Source organism: Abramis brama (genome assembly GCF_963993115.1).
Source record: "Abramis brama genome assembly, chromosome: 24".
NCBI lineage: Eukaryota > Metazoa > Chordata > Actinopteri > Cypriniformes > Leuciscidae > Abramis > Abramis brama.
This window is the reverse complement of record NC_139986.1, coordinates 28,207,943-28,225,766: the sequence shown is the minus strand read 5'-3', so window position 1 is coordinate 28,225,766 and position 17,824 is coordinate 28,207,943. Positions and strand designations below refer to the sequence as shown.

At 38.0% G+C, this 17,824-nt stretch overlaps 1 long non-coding RNA gene across 1 annotated transcript; it reads left to right on the top strand.

The window, feature by feature from the left end:
• The first annotated feature begins 4,589 nt into the window (after positions 1-4,589).
• LOC311075338 lies at positions 4,590-6,457 on the top strand. The gene is made up of 2 exons (XR_014604476.1): positions 4,590-4,684; positions 6,155-6,457. It is a non-coding gene; the product is annotated as an uncharacterized lncRNA (long non-coding RNA).
• Positions 6,458-17,824: the final 11,367 nt, after the last annotated feature.

The following is a 17,824-nucleotide window of genomic DNA, read 5'->3' as shown; positions in this document are numbered from 1 at the left end:
ACTGACCATTACTTGGTAACTTGCATATTACGTACTGCTGTAATATGTCATGCGGCGCCGCGTTTTCGACCAGGCAGAACAATCCTTCCATCCACCATAGATAATTTCTTGAGTTGCTTGTCTGATCTGTCTCAGCTGCTGCCTGAACCCAAACAAACAGATGAACTAGAAGAACTAACTAGCACTATGAGCACCATTCTCTCTAGAACATTGGATGTTGTTGCACCCGTTAGATTAAAAAAGGTCACAGAGAAAATTAAAGCACCATGGTACAATAATACTACGCATGTTCTAAAGAGAGAAACCCGTAATTTAGAGCGTAAATGGAAACAAACTAATTTAGAGGTCTTTAGAATCGCGTGGAAAGACAGTATGTCACGTTATAAAAAGGCCCTAAAAGCGGCCAGGGCTGAGCACCTCCGCAAACTAATAGAAAACAACCAAAACAATCCTAGGTTTTTATTTAACACCGTGGCTAGACTAACAAATAAACAGACGTCACCCGAACAAAATATTCCGTTACAGTTTAGTAGTAATGATTTCATGAACTTCTTCACTGAGAAAATAGAAAACATCAGAACCACAATTGTAAACGTTCAATCCTCAATCGCACCTTATAATTCAGCCTCAATTTTCCCCCCGCAAGAACAATTACAGTGCTTTACAACTATAGAACAAAAAGAGTTAAATAAACTTATCACTTCATCTAAAACAACAACATGTTTATTAGATCCTATACCAACTAAACTACTGAAGGAAGTGTTACCTGTAGTGGAAGAGCCTCTCCTCAATATTATTAACTCATCTTTATCTTTAGGTCATGTTCCAAGAACATTTAAACTGGCAGTTATAAAACCTCTCATTAAGAAACCACAATTAGACCCGCATAATCTAGCAAATTATAGACCCATTTCAAATCTACCTTTTATGTCTAAAATACTAGAAAAAGTTGTGTCCGCTCAACTGGGCTCTTTCTTGCAAGAAAATGATATCTATGAAAAGTTTCAGTCTGGATTCAGGCCGCATCATAGCACTGAAACTGCGCTCGTTAAAATCACAAATGATTTACTCTTAGCTTCTGACCAAGGCTGTTTCTCAATACTAGTTTTACTTGATCTAAGTGCTGCGTTCGATACTATAGATCATACAATACTCTTAGATCGACTACAAAATTATACTGGTGTTCAAGGACAAGCATTAAGCTGGTTTAGATCATACTTATCAGACCGCTACCATTTTGTCTATTTAAATGGAGAAAAATCGATCATAACTCCAGTAAACTATGGAGTGCCGCAGGGATCTGTGTTAGGCCCTCTGTTATTCTCAATATATATGCTGCCACTTGGAAATATTATAAGGAAACATGGAATTAGTTTCCATTGTTATGCTGATGACACTCAAATATATATTTCATCACGGCCGGATGAAAACGCTAAATTATCCAAATTGACAGAGTGTGTTAAAGATATAAAAGATTGGATGACGCGTAATTTTCTATTATTAAATCCAGACAAGACAGAGGTAATACTTATCGGTTCAAAAAACCGCCCACAAAACCTCTCACAATACAACTTTGACATCGTAGGATGTCCTGTTACTTTATCCTCTACAGTAAAAGACCTGGGTGTTATACTCGATTGTAACCTGTCTTTTGAAAATCATATTTCGTATGTTACAAAAACAGCCTTTTTCCACCTTAGAAACATTGCTAAGCTACGTAATATGCTATCAGTTTCTGATGCAGAAAAGTTAGTTCATGCATTCATGACCTCGAGACTAGATTACTGTAATGCTTTATTAGCCGGTTGTCCTGCATCCTCAATAAACAAGCTACAGTTAGTCCAAAATGCAGCCGCTAGAGTTCTTACTAGATCAAGAAAATATGATCATATAACACCGATTTTATCATCACTACATTGGCTACCTATAAAGTTCCGTATTAATTATAAGGTATTGCTACTGACTTATAAAGCCCTAAACGGCTTAGCTCCAGTCTATTTAACGGATCTTCTATCACCCTATAATCCATCGCGCTCTTTAAGATCAATAAATTCGAGGCTTTTGGTCATACCTAGGATATCCAGATCAACCAAAGGAGGGAGAGCATTTTCACATTTGGCTCCAAAACTCTGGAATAGCCTTCCTGATACTGCTCGGACTCGCTCTCCCAGTTTAAAATTAGATTAAAGACGCATCTTTTCAGCCAGGCATTCATATAATATTGTTAATCTCACAGTTTCAAACTACAATCCGGCCTCTAGTTCATAAATGCCAGAGGAGAACTGGCCCCCGACTGAGCCTGGGTTCTCCCAAGGTTTTTTTTTCTCCATTAGGTCACCTGATGGAGTTTTAGGACACCATTAGGCCGCTTGATGGAGTTTTTCGGTTCCTTGCCACTGTTGCCTTTGGCTTGCTCAGTTGGGGATATTTTGGGGATATTTAATTTTATTCTATCAATCAATAAATTCCACTAGAAACAAACTTTGTTGTATTATTTTATTTTAATACTGTGAAGCTGCTTTGATACAATCTGTATTGTGAAAAGCGCTATACAAATATATTTGATTTGATTTGATTTAGTAGCTGTGCGTGCAAACTGCCAACGTTAATCTTGCAGAGACGGCGAGCTTCAGCAAAGAGTTCTTTGGTGTGAGTGAGCAGGAGTAAGTATTCTGATTAATTATTTTGTATAGTATTTATTTTAAAATGTAACGCCAGGGCTTCTCCCTTGACGTCCCCCGATTGCCCGCGAGCTTCTCCTCCTGTCTGTAGTACGGTAATCTCTCTACTGTGCGACAGAGAGTCGAGTGGTTATGACGCAATCGTTAGCCTATTTTTATAAAAACTGCTTCTACGGGACCATAATGTAACATAGAAGGTAATGGAGCCCATTATACATTGTCGTGTTTCTTTAGAAATAAATAATGGACAAATGGAGTCTTTAAACGCCCCAGATGTAAAGTTATTCGCTGTCAAAGTGACGCCAAAATGAATGCGAGTCAATGGGAATGCTAACGCAAGTGAAGTTCTGCTACAAGATGGCGGCACACGGCCGGCTTCAACTTCCGGTCGATGGATTACCCGCCTGATAAATACAATGGGCGGCAGTGTAGGGAGAAGGATAAAGCCATGCAAGCCAATCAGAATCCTCAAAATCGACAACAACGAATAGCACAAGCGACTTCCTGTTCCTTTCAAAACAACAGACATGGCGCGAGGTTCGTTCGTGTGGACAGACAGCGAAGCAAATGCAAACAGGCCAAAAGCGTTTGCACAAAAGTAAAAATGAGTACCACCTTAACAGCATCCATGATCAAATAGTAGCCAAACAAACTCTAAACATAGGGCGCTCACATGACGTAAGCATTTTCTGGCGCATAATGTGACGTTTGAGAACCTAAAACCCCGTTTCTCCCAGTTGACACGGCAACACATAACCGGCGTTTTCAGAAATCTCCACTTTGGCCGGAGTTTTTAGAAATAATCGTTTTCTGGGATAAAAACTGCGTTTTCCTGTAAATGACAGGCCAAAACGCAGGGAAATATCTGCGTTTTTCCATCGTGTAAACGGGGCCTTAATCACATGATCATGAGGGTGTTTCCCTCAGTTTACTGTGAATACACCTGTCGGTCTTTTTGCCTGCAAGAGTTTAAAGTCATCTGGAACAGGAAGGATCCTAAAAACAGTAAGTAGCCTAGATTAAATTAACTTAATTATCACCTGATTACTGTAAAAACCCAGCCATATTAAGTCACAAAAGACTAAATACACAATAAGAGGACAGGATCAGATGCAATTTCACCATTCCATATTAGTTTAATTTAGTTAGCATACATATTTAAGACATTTTAATCCATTTTCTCGGCTCATAACTCACCGGCGAGTGTTTGAAATACGATCCGATGTGGATCATTACAGACTGAGGCCTTATAGTCTATTAATGTGTAATGCGACACATTATTCTTAAAAAAAAAATAGCCGACATTGCTTGATGAACACAGACAAATCATGCATTGCCATCGTATTTATGTGGATTCATGTTTCTTTTGTCAATGTGCCTCTGTTTCTTCTCCGTGTTTCTGAACTTCCTCGTATTTTGACACATCCGCATATTTCATATGCTCGACTGAATATGAATCTGCTTCTCTTCATAAACATCACAGTTTGTGCTGCGTGTATCAGTCCTTCAGTGGAAACGCAAATGACGACTTTCAGAGCTACACTGATAATACTAATAATAAGACTTATAATAGCTACACTGTAAATTGTGTCTTTGATTGTTTTGTTTATTTGACGTTTAGAGAAATCATTCAGTAATATTTTAATGCACCATTCGTTTAACTAAAAAATAGACTGAATTCGGGCTTAATTATCCTAACTGTAAAAGTTTAATAACTACAATTATTCAAATTGAGGAATTATAAGGCTTTGGGCTTTTTTCATAGACTCGCCAGATGGCGCTAAAGCTCATATTTAAGAACCAACTTCCAAATTGATAGCAATGAATATTAGCTTTAAATATCTGTCAAACCTCTATCAGTAATCTCACTGGTTGATTTCTTCTTTACTGTGGTTTGTCTAGCATGGATCCAGTGGGAGTGAATTCAATAGAGACTGCAGCTCTAGGGAGACCCTTCCAGCTGGGGATGCTGTATGACTGCAGGAGAGATGCTCTCGTACCAGGTGATCAATGACTGTCCACCAGAATCTGTGAAGCCTTCAATACATGATTAGAGTAAAATAACTTATATGTTATTTATGAGGTGGTAGTAAAGAACTTAGAATATTAAATGTACTAAATCATTTAGCAATATTAATGTATACAAAGCCCCATTTTAAAAGCTTTCTCAGCATTTATTCACATCTTACGGCCTTTAAATCCCCATAGCAAATATATTACTATTTTATCGGACATGTTGTGTGATATATCGAGATTTTATTAATAGTTGTATTGTGTATTTTTCAGTATTTCAATTATTTTATTCAGTTACTCTGGTTTTTATAACTCTACACTGTAAAAACTAAAGGAGCCTCAAATATCCTGTCGGATACTCAAGGAACTTCAAAATGTAATTTAAGTGCCTCAAAGCTCTTTCTCCTATAGTAGGGTTACTGGAGGAGCATTGACAAACTTTGAGGTTCTTGCTGGAACTTATAGGATCCTTTAAGCACTTTGTATTTAGTTCAGAGGTTCTGGACTCACCTTTTCATTACCATGAGACCTCGAAGTGCTTTGGGGGAAAATAGAGGAACTTGAATGCGATAAAAGGGTTATTGGAAGATCTTTTAACATTTAAGTGGTTCCTGGAAGATCTCTTATGTTAAAGCCAGCATCTGGAGGAACCCAATGGTTCAGTGAGGCCAGAATAGGATTATTATTATCCTATTATTATTATTATTATTATTATTATTATAGGCTACTTAAGTTTGATTCAGTATACATACCCAGGTGAAAAAGACATACTATTAAATGTATTAAAAATGTACTTGAGTGTTTTTTTTAGTAGACCTACAATACAAATATACTTTAATGCATTTTAATACATTTAAAGGGATAGTTCGCCCAAAAATGAAAATTCTGTCATCATTTACTCACCCTCAAGTTGTTTCAAACCTGTATGAATTTTTTTCCTGCTGAACACAAAAGAGGATATTTTGAAAAATGTCGGTAACCAAACAGTTGATGGACCCCATTGACTTCTATCGTTTTTTTTTTTTTCCTACTATGGAAGTCAATGGGGTCCATCAACTGTTTGGCAGTCAATGTAAGGTGGGAGGAGTTGGATCTGGATCCAACTCCTCCCCCTGGATTTCATGTTCTGCAGTGAGGACCTAATGGGCAATTTTAGATAGTGAATTTTACCAGGTAAACTAGCCAAGACATGTGGGATGCAAATTAAAAAAGAATTACAAATATTTACAAAACAGAAAACATTACAATAATTCTAAACTGACGCTTAGCATATGAGGGGAAAATGACAAATGAAATGTATAATGCTTACCCCTTTTCTTGGTTGAGTTAGTGTGAAAGGGCCTTCATCAGGGATGTTGGTGCACATTTTACAATTTGATGATGATTTCAAAATATGACATTGTACAAAATGTATGCATGACCATCTTTATTGCTGTTGTGTTTTTGTGCTTTACATACAGAACAAAAATTATCTCATCAAGAAAAGAATCTTAATTGAAGATGGAAATCCTGCTCGATATCGTCTGAAAACAAAGACAGACAGTATTGATCAATCTGAACCATATAGAAAAATGACTTTTTGGAGAGAGAGACTTAAAGAAACCTCATAAAATTATTCTGATGGTGGGAGAAACAGGAACAGGAAAAACAACCCTGATCAATGCGATGATCAACTACATGTTGGGTGTTCAGAGAGAAGACAAGGTTTGGTTTGAGATCACAGATGATCAGAGTGACCGAACATCAGCTCACAGTCAGACCTCCAGCATCACTGTTTACAAGAGAGTCAGACTGATCTAACAATCATCGACACACCAGGATATCTAAACACTTTTGGTATAGAAAAAGATAAACAGATCGCTGAGAGTTTGCTTAGTTTAAGTAAATCTGCAGAAGGGATCAATGAAACACATGCAGTTTGTCTTTTGATTCAAGCAACAAATAATCGACTCTCTGACAGAGAAATTTACATATTTGATGCTGTTCAGTCTTTATTTGGAAGAGATATTGCTGAAAACATTGTCTTGCTCTTCACACACTCGGATGGAGGTCCACCTATATCTGCCCTGACGGCTGTTTATTTATTTATTTATTTATGAACATTTATTAGAGGATCAACCCCATGAGATGAAACATCTCGTTTTCATGGGGGTCCTCAGGATCATGTCCAAACAACATAAAACAGCAGAACAACAGAGTAGATACAATCAAATAAAACAAAGAAATCATAATAATAATAAAATAATAATACAACAACAATAAAAGAAAACAATAACCTTAGCGCACGCACTCACACACATTCACACGCACCATACAGACACGCTCGCCCATGCATACACTCACACACACAAGCTCTCACTATCCCCACCCATCACAGATAGACATTCATATATATATATATATATATATATACACACACACACAAACATAACATGACACATATCAATGCTAAATCTGAAATGCTAGAAACATAGACAAGTATTCTGAAGATGTGTTATCAAAGCAGTTCGGAACAGAGAAAAAGACGTAATCGAACGAATGGATGCAGGAAGGCTGTTCCAGTCACGAGGGGCTCTAACACAAAAAGCATGTTTCCCAATTTCTCTCTTAACCCTAGGGACAGTAAAGACGATCTGTTCATTGTGACGAAGGCTATACTGTGAACTGTAAGGCACTACATATTGCGATAAATAATATGGATATTGAAAGTAAATACATTTAAAAATGAGCTGAAGCCAATGATATTGTCTTCTGGCTGAGGGTGCAAGCCAGGACAGCTGTTCATACATCACACAATGATGTGTCCTATAGGGGCAGCGAAGGACGAATCGGCACAGGCTGTTGTATAACAAATCGAGAGAATGTAGACAAGAGGCAGTAGTGTTGGCATATATATAATATCTGCATAGTCCAGAATAGGTAGCAACAACTGAGAGACTATCCTTCTCCTAACCTGAAAGTTAAAGCAGTCTATCGATTGATATAATGTTTTAAGACGAAAGCTAAGTTTGTTGTTAAGCGCGTGTACATGAGCTTTGAATGAAAGATCAGTTTCTAGCCAAACACCGAGATATTTAAACTTTTCGGTTGGCTCTAGAGGAGAAGAATCAAGAAAATTTCTTCTGGAAAAGCATACAGTATGATTTTGATTTATTCAGTAGGAGTTTATTAAAGAACAGCCACTGTTGTACAGAATCAAAGTCTTGTTGTAAAGAATAATTTATGTCTGGAATATTTGGTTTAGAGCAATATATAATTGTATCATCTGCATAAAGATGAATGTCACATTCTGAACAGCATAGTGGCAAGTCATTAATAAAAATGGAAAATAACAAAGGCCCAAGCAAGCAAATATCTCTAATCTAAAAGCACATGTTCACATGACAGAACTGAAGCAAAATGAGCTGAAACAAACTCAAGAAGCTCTGGAGAAGAACAAGAAAGATGTAAAAGAAAATAAGAACTTTGAGTATGAATTTGAAGTGTCCTACAAAGAGAAGGTTGATATTGATCTTTCTGTAGCTCGTGTGGCGATGTGCTGCAGCGTCTGTGAGGAGAACTGTCATTATCCAGATAGTGGGCGGGTCAGAAATCTCTCTTGGTGATGAGAAACTATCACTGTACAGTGTGCTCAAATAAATGCCCCTCCAGCAAACATGTCACAGAAGCAAAAATATATGTAACAAAGATAAAGAAAGAGAAGAGGACATATGAAGAGTTAAAGAAGAAATATAATGACAAAAATGGTAAAGGTGTGTCTGTGGTCGAGAAGCTGGAAGAAGAACTGCAAGAATTAGAGAAAGAGGAAATAAAGCTGGTGATTGAAGCTTTTCACTGTGTGGAAACTCTGCAGATGATTGCACTCAACACTGTTTCTCTGTTCTCACTTCGGCACACTGATTTTCTGATTGAGAAGTTGAAGGAAATAAAGGAGCCTGGAAAAGCTGAAATACTGGAAAACATCAAGAAGAGAGCAGGAGAAGGAAAACATAGAGCTCTGGGATACAATAAATACAAAAACTAATCACAAACTAGAAAAAAAGTTTGAGACAAACTTTAAGTTGGCTTGAGAAAGCCGGACCAGATAGTTTGAAAGAAATAAAAGTAGTTAGGAGTTTGAAGTAGTTTGAAGTTTGATTGATAAATTAGTTATAAAGAAAGAAAAAATATTAGTTAGAAAGAAAAAGATAGATTAGTTAGAAAGAAAGATTAGTTAGAAAGATAGATTAAAAGAAAGATTAGTTAGAAAGATAGATTAAAAGAAAGATTAGTTAGAAAGAAAGAAAGAATGAAAGAAAGATTAGTAAGAAAGAAAGAAAGAAAGAAAGAAAGAAAGAAAGAAATATTAGTAAGTAAGAAAGAAAGAAAGATTAGTTAGAAAGAAAGAAAGATTAGTTAGAAAGAAAGAAAGAAAGAAAGAAAGAAAGAAAGAAAGAAAGAATTGTGGATTAGAAAGAAAGAAAGATTAGTTAGAAAGAAAGAAAGAAAGAAAGAAAGAAAGAAAGAAAGAAAGAAAGAAAGAAAGAAATATTAGTAAGTAAGAAAGAAAGAAAGATTAGTTAGAAAGAAAGAAAGATTAGTTAGAAAGAAAGAAAGATTAGTTAGAAAGAAAGAATTGTGGATTAGAAAGAAAGAAAGATTAGTTAGAAAGAAAGAAAGAAAGAAAGAAAGAAAGAAAGAAATATTAGTAAGTAAGAAAGAAAGAAAGATTAGTTAGAAAGAAAGAAAGAAAGAAAGAAAGAAAGAAAGAAAGAATTGTGGATTAGAAAGAAAGAAAGATTAGTTAGAAAGAAAGAAAGAATGAAAGAATGAATGAATTGTGGATTAGAAAGAAAGAAAAAGAAAGAAAGAAAGTTGGAAGAAAGAAAGAAAGAAAGAAAGAAAGAAAGAAAGATTAGTTAGAAAGAAAGAAAGATTAGTAAGAAATAAAGAAAGATAGATTACTTAGTTAGTTAGAAAGATAGATTAGTTAGAAAGAAAGATAGATAAGTTAGTTAGAAAGATAGATAGATTAGTTAGAAAGAAAGAAAGAAAGAAAGAAAGAGATTACTTAGTTAGAAAGATAGATAGATTAGTAAGAAAGATAGATAGATAAGTTAGTTAAAAAGATAGATTAGTTAAGAAAGAAAGATACGTTAGTTAGAAAGATAGATAGATTAGTTAGAAAGATAGAAAGATTAGTTAAAAAGAAAGAAAGATGGATTAGTAAGAAAGAAAAATAGATATGTTAGTTAGAAAGATAGATAGATTAGTAAGAAAGAAAGAAAAAAGATAGATAAGTTAGTTAGAAAGATATATAGATTAGTTAGAAAGAAATATAAGTTAGTTAGAAAGATAGAAAGATTAGTAAGAAAGAAAGAAAGAAAGAAAGATAGGTTAGTTAGAAAGATAGATTAGTTAGAATGAAAGAAAGATAGATAAGTTAGTTAGAAAGATAGAAAGATTAGTAAGAAAGAAAGAAAGAAAGAAAGATAGGTTAGTTAGAAAGATAGATTAGTTAGAAAGAAAGAAAGATAGATAAGTTAGTTAGAAAGATAGATAGATTAGTAAGAAAGAAAGAAAGAAAGATAGATCGATAAGTTAGTTAGAAAGATAGATAGATTAGTTAGAAAGAAAGACAGATTGATAAGTTAGATAGATAGATAGATAGATAGATAGATAGAAAACGTTTGAAGATAGATAGATAGATAGATATGGTTTGAAGATAGATAGATAGATAGATGATAGATAGATAGATAGATAGATAGATAGATAGATAGATAGATATGGTTTGAAGATAGATAGATAGATAGATAGATAGATAGATAGATAGATAGATAGATAGATAGATAGATAAGGTTTGAAGATAGATAGATAGATAGATAGATGGATAGATAAGGTTTGAAGATAGATAGATAGATAGATAGATAGATAGATAGATAGATAGATAGATAGATATAGAATGGTAGTTTAATTGAGTCTAGGGCTTCAGAGAATTTAGATTTGAGATTTTGGCTTGTACACTAATGGGCTACCGTAGTCTTGGCTCAATTTGAGCAGTCTGCAATGAAAGTCTATGGGATTTTTATGATTTTGAATATTAATTTTTAAGAAAACCGTAAGTCAAACCAGTCTGAAAAGATATAGCACACCAAGTCAGAACAGTATGAAGGTCTGACCCGAGTTTGGAGTATGTAGCTTGAACGGTCTAGGAGGAGTTAGTGTCCCAAAATTTGCGGTCAGAAAAAGAAGTAAGAAGAATAATAACTAGAATGTACATTTCCTGAAGAAAATGTGAAGTGGTGCTTGCAGTGGCAAAATTCGGCACGGTTGCTAGGGTTTTACTAGGTGGTTGCTATGGTGTTCTGGGAGGTTTCCAAGGTATTCTGGGTGGTTGCTAGGGCGTTGCTAAGTGGTTGCTAGGGTATTCAGTGTGGTTGCTAGGGCGTTGCTAGGCAGTTGCTAAGGTGTTTACCATAGTTTACCATGATTTACCACGATTTACTATAGTTTACCATGATTTACTATAGTATGCCATGATTTACCATGTTCAAGTATGATTTACTGATTCAAGCATGATTTACCATAGTTTACCATGATTTACCACGATTTACCATAGTTTACCATGATTTACTATAGTATACCAGGATTTACCATGTTCAAGTATGATTTACTGATTCTAGCATGATTTATCATAGTTTACCATGATTTACCACGATTTACCATAGTTTACCATGATTTACTATAGTATACCATGATTTACCATGTTCAAGTATGATTTACTGATTCTAGCATGATTTACCATAGTTTACCATGATTTACTATAGTATACCACGATTTACCATGTTCTAGTATAATTTACTGATTCTAGCATGATTTACCAGTTTACCATGATTTACCATGATTTACCATAGTTTACCATGATTTACTATAGTATACCATGATTTACCATGTTCAAGTATGATTTACTGATTCTAGCATGATTTACCATAGTTTACCATAGTTTACCATGATTTACAACGATTTACCACGAATTACCATAGTTTACCATGATTTACTATAGTATACCATGATTTACCATGTTCAAGTATGATTTACTGATTCAGGCATGATTTACCATAGTTTACCATAATTTACCACGATTTACTATAGTTTACCATGATTTACTATAGTATACCACGATTTACCATGTTCAATTATAATTTACTGATTCTAGCATGATTTACCATGATTTACCATGATTTACCATAGTTTACCATGATTTACTATAGTATACCATGATTTACCATGTTCAAGTATGATTTACTATGATTCTAGCATGATTTATCATAGTTTACCATGATTTACCATAGTTTACCATGATTTACCATAGTTTACCACGATTTACCATAGTTTACCATGATTTACCATGTTCAAGTATGATTTACTGATTCTAGCATGATTTACCATAGTTTACCATGATTTACCATAGTTTACCATTATTTACCACGATTTACCATAGTTTACCATGATTTACTATAGTATACCATGATTTACCATGTTCAAGTATGATTTACTGATTCTAGCATGATTTACCATAGTTTACCATGATTTACCACGATTTACCATACTTTACCATGATTTACTATAGTATACCATGATTTACCATGTTCAAGTATGATTTACTGATTCTAGCATGATTTACCATAGTTTACCATGATTTACCACGATTTACCATACTTTACCATGATTTACTATAGTATACCATGATTTACCATGTTCCAGTATGATTTACTGATTCTAGCATGATTTATCATAGTTTACCATGATTTACCATAGTTTACCATGATTTACTATAGTATACCATGATTTACCATAGTTTACCATGATTTACCACGATTTACCATAGTTTACTATGATTTACTATAGTATACCATGATTTACCATGTTTTAGTATGATTTACTATGATTCTAGGATCATTTACCATAGTTTACCATGATTTACTATAGTATACTATGATTTACCATGTTCAAGTATGATTTACTGATTCTAGCATAATTTACCATAGTTTACCATGATTTACTATAGTTTACCATGATTTACCATAGTTTACCATGATTTACCATAGTTTACCATGATTTACTATAGTATACCATGATTTACCATGTTCAAGTATGATTTACTATGATTCTAGCATGATTTACCATAGTTTACCATGATTTACCACAATTTACCATAGTTTACTATGATTTACTATAGTATACCATGATTTACCATGTTCAAGTATGATTTACTGTTTCTAGCATGACTTACCATAGTTTACCATGATTTACCATAGTTTACCATGATTTACCACAATTTACTATAGTTTACCATGATTTACTATAGTATACCATGATTTACCATGTTGAAGTATGATTGACTGATTCTAGCATGATTTACCATAGTTTACCATGATTTACCATAGTTTACCCCGATTTACCACGATTTACTATAGTTTACCATGATTTACTATAGTATACCATGATTTACCATGTTCAAGTATGATTTACTGATTCTAGCATGATTTACCATAGTTTACCATGATTTACCATAGTTTACCATGATTTACCACGATTTACCATAGTTTACCATGATTTACTATAGTATACCATGATATACCATGTTCAAGTATGATTTACTGATTCTAGCATGATTTATCATAGTTTACCATGATTTACCATAGTTTACCATGATTTACTATAGTTTACCATGATTTACTATAGTATACCATGATTTACCATGTTCAAGTATGATTTACTATGATTCTAGCATGATTTACCACAGTTTACCATGATTTACCACGATTTACCATAATTTACTATGATTTACTATAGTATACCATGATTTACCATGTTTTAGTATGATTTACTATGATTCTAGGATGATTTACCATAGTTTACCATGATTTAGTCAAAAGAGCCAAGTCCCATCTCTATACTATGTTTTGATGCAGAGATATACGTTTTGCTAAACGGTTGCTAGGGTACTCTTTTTGGTTGTTATGGAGTTGCTTGACAGCTGCCAATGATGAAACTGCAAAGGCTTCTTGACACTTTGAATGATATAAACCAACTCCCATGCCTCTGTGACATTCAGAATGGAAGATATCCCTCTTTGGATTTTGGTTGCTAAGGTGCTCGACAATGGTTGCTATGGAGGGGCTAGGAAGTGTTGAGGTGATTCATGATTGGCCGTTTGCTGCCCCGAGTCAAATGAGACCACCCTCGTGTTTGTATGACAATTCAGTCTGGAGATATCCCTTTGATCTATTTCAATGGAAGTCTATGGGACTTGTTGCTAAGGTTCTCTAAATGGTTGCTAGGGCGTGGCTTGATAGCTTCACAATGAGCCTGAGAGACTGATTGGTCGTCTGAGTAAAATGAGCCCGCCCCCTTGTCTCTATGACACTGTGATCCAGAGCTACGTTCAATAGAAAATCCCTATGCAATTTACCATAGTAGGAAAAGCATGTGTGTTTCACGGGACGTTCCTTCCCCATAGTAAGTCAATGGGGCAACTTTGGGCAGCTCCTGGCCCCCAGGGGTGCAACTTTTACCCCATTGTGAGGTATGCTCTTACAGAGTCTGTCAGCCTCTTCAAATGTGGTAAATCACACGTTTCTGCGAAATCCTCGCTCCGAGCTACGAGTGCTCAAAGTTCGTCGCAATGTTAAGTCATTGGGACTTTTTGGGCCGCTTTTTCGCCCCTGGGGCGAACACCGCCCCCCCGATCGCTTATAAAAGTCATAGCACACCTCTCCTCAATGAGCCGGTCGATTTGACACCTCATTCATGAATCTGTGACAAACGGTGCGGGACGAGTTACGCGCCAAACTTTGTGTGGAATAATAATAAAAAGAAGAATAATAACTAGAATGTACATTTCCTGAAGAAAATGTGAAATGGTGCTTGCAGTGGCAAAACTCTCCACTCGGTTGCTAGGGTGTTGTACATGATTGCATACAAGCCAACAACCATGTCTGTACGATGTTGTGGAGCTGAAATATAGCTTCTATATGTTGCAATATGGTTTATATGTGGCTCTAAACGGTTGCTAGGGTGTTCTGGGTGGTTGCTAGGGTGTTTGTAGACAGTCACTAGGGTGTTCTGGGTGGTTGCTATGGTGTTGCTAGGCGGTTGCTAGGGTGTTCTGGGTGGTTGCTATGGTGTCGCTAGGCGGTTGCTAGGGTAATCTAGGTGGTTGCTAGGGTGTTCTGGGAGGTTGCTAGGGCGTTGCTAGGCGGTTGTTAGGGTGTTCTGGATGGTTGCTAGGCAGTTGCTAGGGTGTTCTGGGTGGTTGCTAGGCGGTTGCTAGGGTGTTCTGGGTGGTCGCTATGGTGTCGCCAGGCGGTTGCTAGGGTAATCTGGGTGGTTGCTAGGGCGTTGCTAGGCGGTTGCTAGGGTGTTCTGGATGGTTGCCAGGCAGTGGCTAGGGTGTTCTGGGTGGTTGCTATGGTGTTGCTAGGCGGTTGCTAGGGTATTCTGGGTGGTTGCTATGGTGTTGCTAGGCGGTTGCTAGGGTATTCTGGGTGGTTGCTAGGCGGTTGCTAGGGTATTCTTGGTGGTTGCTAGGGTGTTATGGGTGGTTGCTAAGGTGTTGCTAGGCAGTTGCTATGATATTTTGGGTGGATGCTAGGGCGTTGCTAGGGTGTTCTGGGTGGTTGCTAGGGTAATCTGGGTGGTTGCTAGGGTGTTCTGGGAGGTTGCTAGGCAGTTGCTAGGCGGTTGTTAGGGTGTTCTGGATGGTTGCTAGGCAGTTGCTAGGGTGTTCTGGGTGGTTGCTAGGCGGTTACTAGGGTGTTCTGGGTGGTCGCTATGGTGTCGCTAGGCGGATGCTAGGGTAATCTGGGTGGTTGATAGGGCGTTGCTAGGCGGTTGCTAGGGTGTTCTGGATGGTTGCCAGGCAGTGGCTAGGGTGTTCTGGGTGGTTGCTATGGTGTTGCTAGGCGGTTGCTAGGGTATTCTGGGTGGTTGCTATGGTGTTGCTAGGCGGTTGCTAGGGTATTCTGGGTGGTTGCTAGGCGGTTGCGAGGTGGTTGCTAGGGTATTCTTGGTGGTTGCTAGGGCGTTGCTAGGTGGTTGCTAGGGTGTTCTGGGTGGTTGCTAGGGCATTGCTAGGTGGTTGCTAGGGTATTCTGGGTGGTTGCTATGGTGTTGCTAGGCGGTTGCTAGGGTATTCTGGGTGGTTGCTAGGCGGTTGCTAGGGTATTCTTGGTGGTTGCTAGGGCGTTGCTAGGTGGTTGCTAGGGTGTTCTGGGTGGTTGCTATGGTGTTGCTAGGCAGTTGCTATGGTATTTTGGGTGGATGCTAGGGCGTTGCTAGGGTGTTCTGGGTGGTTGCTAGGCAGTTGCTAGGTGTTCTGCGTGGTTGCTAGACAGTTGCTAGGGTGTTCTGGGTGGTTGCTACGGTATTTTTGATGGTTACTAGAGCGTTTCTAGACGTTGCTAGGGTGTTCAGGATGGTTGCTAAGGTATTTGTTTTGTTTCTATGGTGTTACTAGGTGGTTGGTAGTTGTCAAAGATGGTTACTATGGAGTTTTTATAGAGTTATTAAAATCTTTAATAACGAGTGCCTTCAGTACGGCACTCGGCCTACGGCCTCGTGCCTATGGCCGAATAAGCACAAGCATGGAGCAATATCGCAAGGCCACAAGTGTAATATTGCGTTAAAAAATACAAAAAAATTAAAAAACAATTTTTTTTTGTTTTAGGGTGGTTGCTAGGGAGCTCTTAGTGGTTGCTAGGGTGCTGAAACTGGTTGCTAGGGTGTAGCTATGAAGATTTTAGGCCATTACTTATTGGCTGCTTGATAATATAAATCCTCTGAGGGAGAGAGAGAGGGAGAGACGCAGGGCTGTCAGGCCCTTTGGAGTCTGTGTGTGTGAAAACGGCAGTTGGGATTCAAATATTTTTAGAACTCCCAATGTAAAGTCAATGGGGACTTTTTTGGCCGCTTTTTCGTCCGCTGTGCGAACATCGTACACCCGATCGCTTAGAAAAGTCATAGCACACCTCTCCTCAATGAGCCGGTCGATTTGACACCTCACTCAGGAGCCTGTGTCAAACGGTGCAGGGCGCATTACGTGCCAAACTTTTGTCCAGAATAATAATAATAAGAAGAACTAGAATGTACATTTCCTGAAGAAAATGTGAAGTGGTGCTTGCAGTGGCAAAACTCGCCACTCGGTTGCTAGAGTGTGGTACATGATTGCATACGAGCCAACAAACATGTCTGTACGATGTTCTGGTGCTGAGATATGGCTTATTCATATTGCTCAGGTGGTTGCTAGGGTGTTCTGTGTGGTTGCTAGGGCTTTGCTAGGCGGTTGCTAGGGTGTTCTGGGTGGTTTCTAGGGCGTCGCTAGGCAGTTGCTAGGGTGTTCTGAGTGGTTGCTATGGCGTTGCTAGGCGGTTGCTAGGGTGTTCTGGGTGGTTGCTAGGCGGTTGCTAGGGTTTTGTTGGTGGTTGCTAGGGCGTTGCTAGGCAGTTGCTAGGGTGTTCTGGGTGGTTGCTATGGTGTTGCTAGGCGGTTGCTAGGGTATTCTGGGTGGTTGCTAGGGCGTTGCTAGGCAGTTGCTAGGGTATTCTGGGTGGTTGCTAGGATGTTGCTAGGCAGTTGCTAGGGTATTCTGAGTGGTTGCTAGGCGGTTGCTAGGGTATTCTTGTCGGTTGCTAGGCGGTTGCTAGGGTATTCTGGGTGGTTGCTAGGGTATTCTTGGTGGTTGCTAGGGCGTTGCTAGGTGGTTGCTAGGGTATTCTGGGTGGTTGCTATGGTGTTGCTAGGCGGTTGCTAGGGTATTCTGGGTGGTTGCTAGGGCGTTGCTAGGCAGTTGCTAGGGTATTCTGGGTGGTTGCTGTGGTGTTGCTAGGTGGTTGCTAGGGTATTCTGGGTGGTTGCTATGGTGTTGCTAGGCGGTTGCTAGGGTATTCTGGGTGGTTGCTAGGCGGTTGCTAGGGTATTCTGGGTGGTTTCTATAGTGTTGCTAGGCGGTTGCTAGGGTATTCTGGGTGGTTGCTAGGGCGTTGCTAGGTGGTTGCTAGGGTGTTCTGGGTGGTTGCTATGGTGTTGCTAGGCAGTTGCTATGGTATTTTGGGTGGATGCTAGGGCGTTGCTAGGCAGTTGCTAGGGTG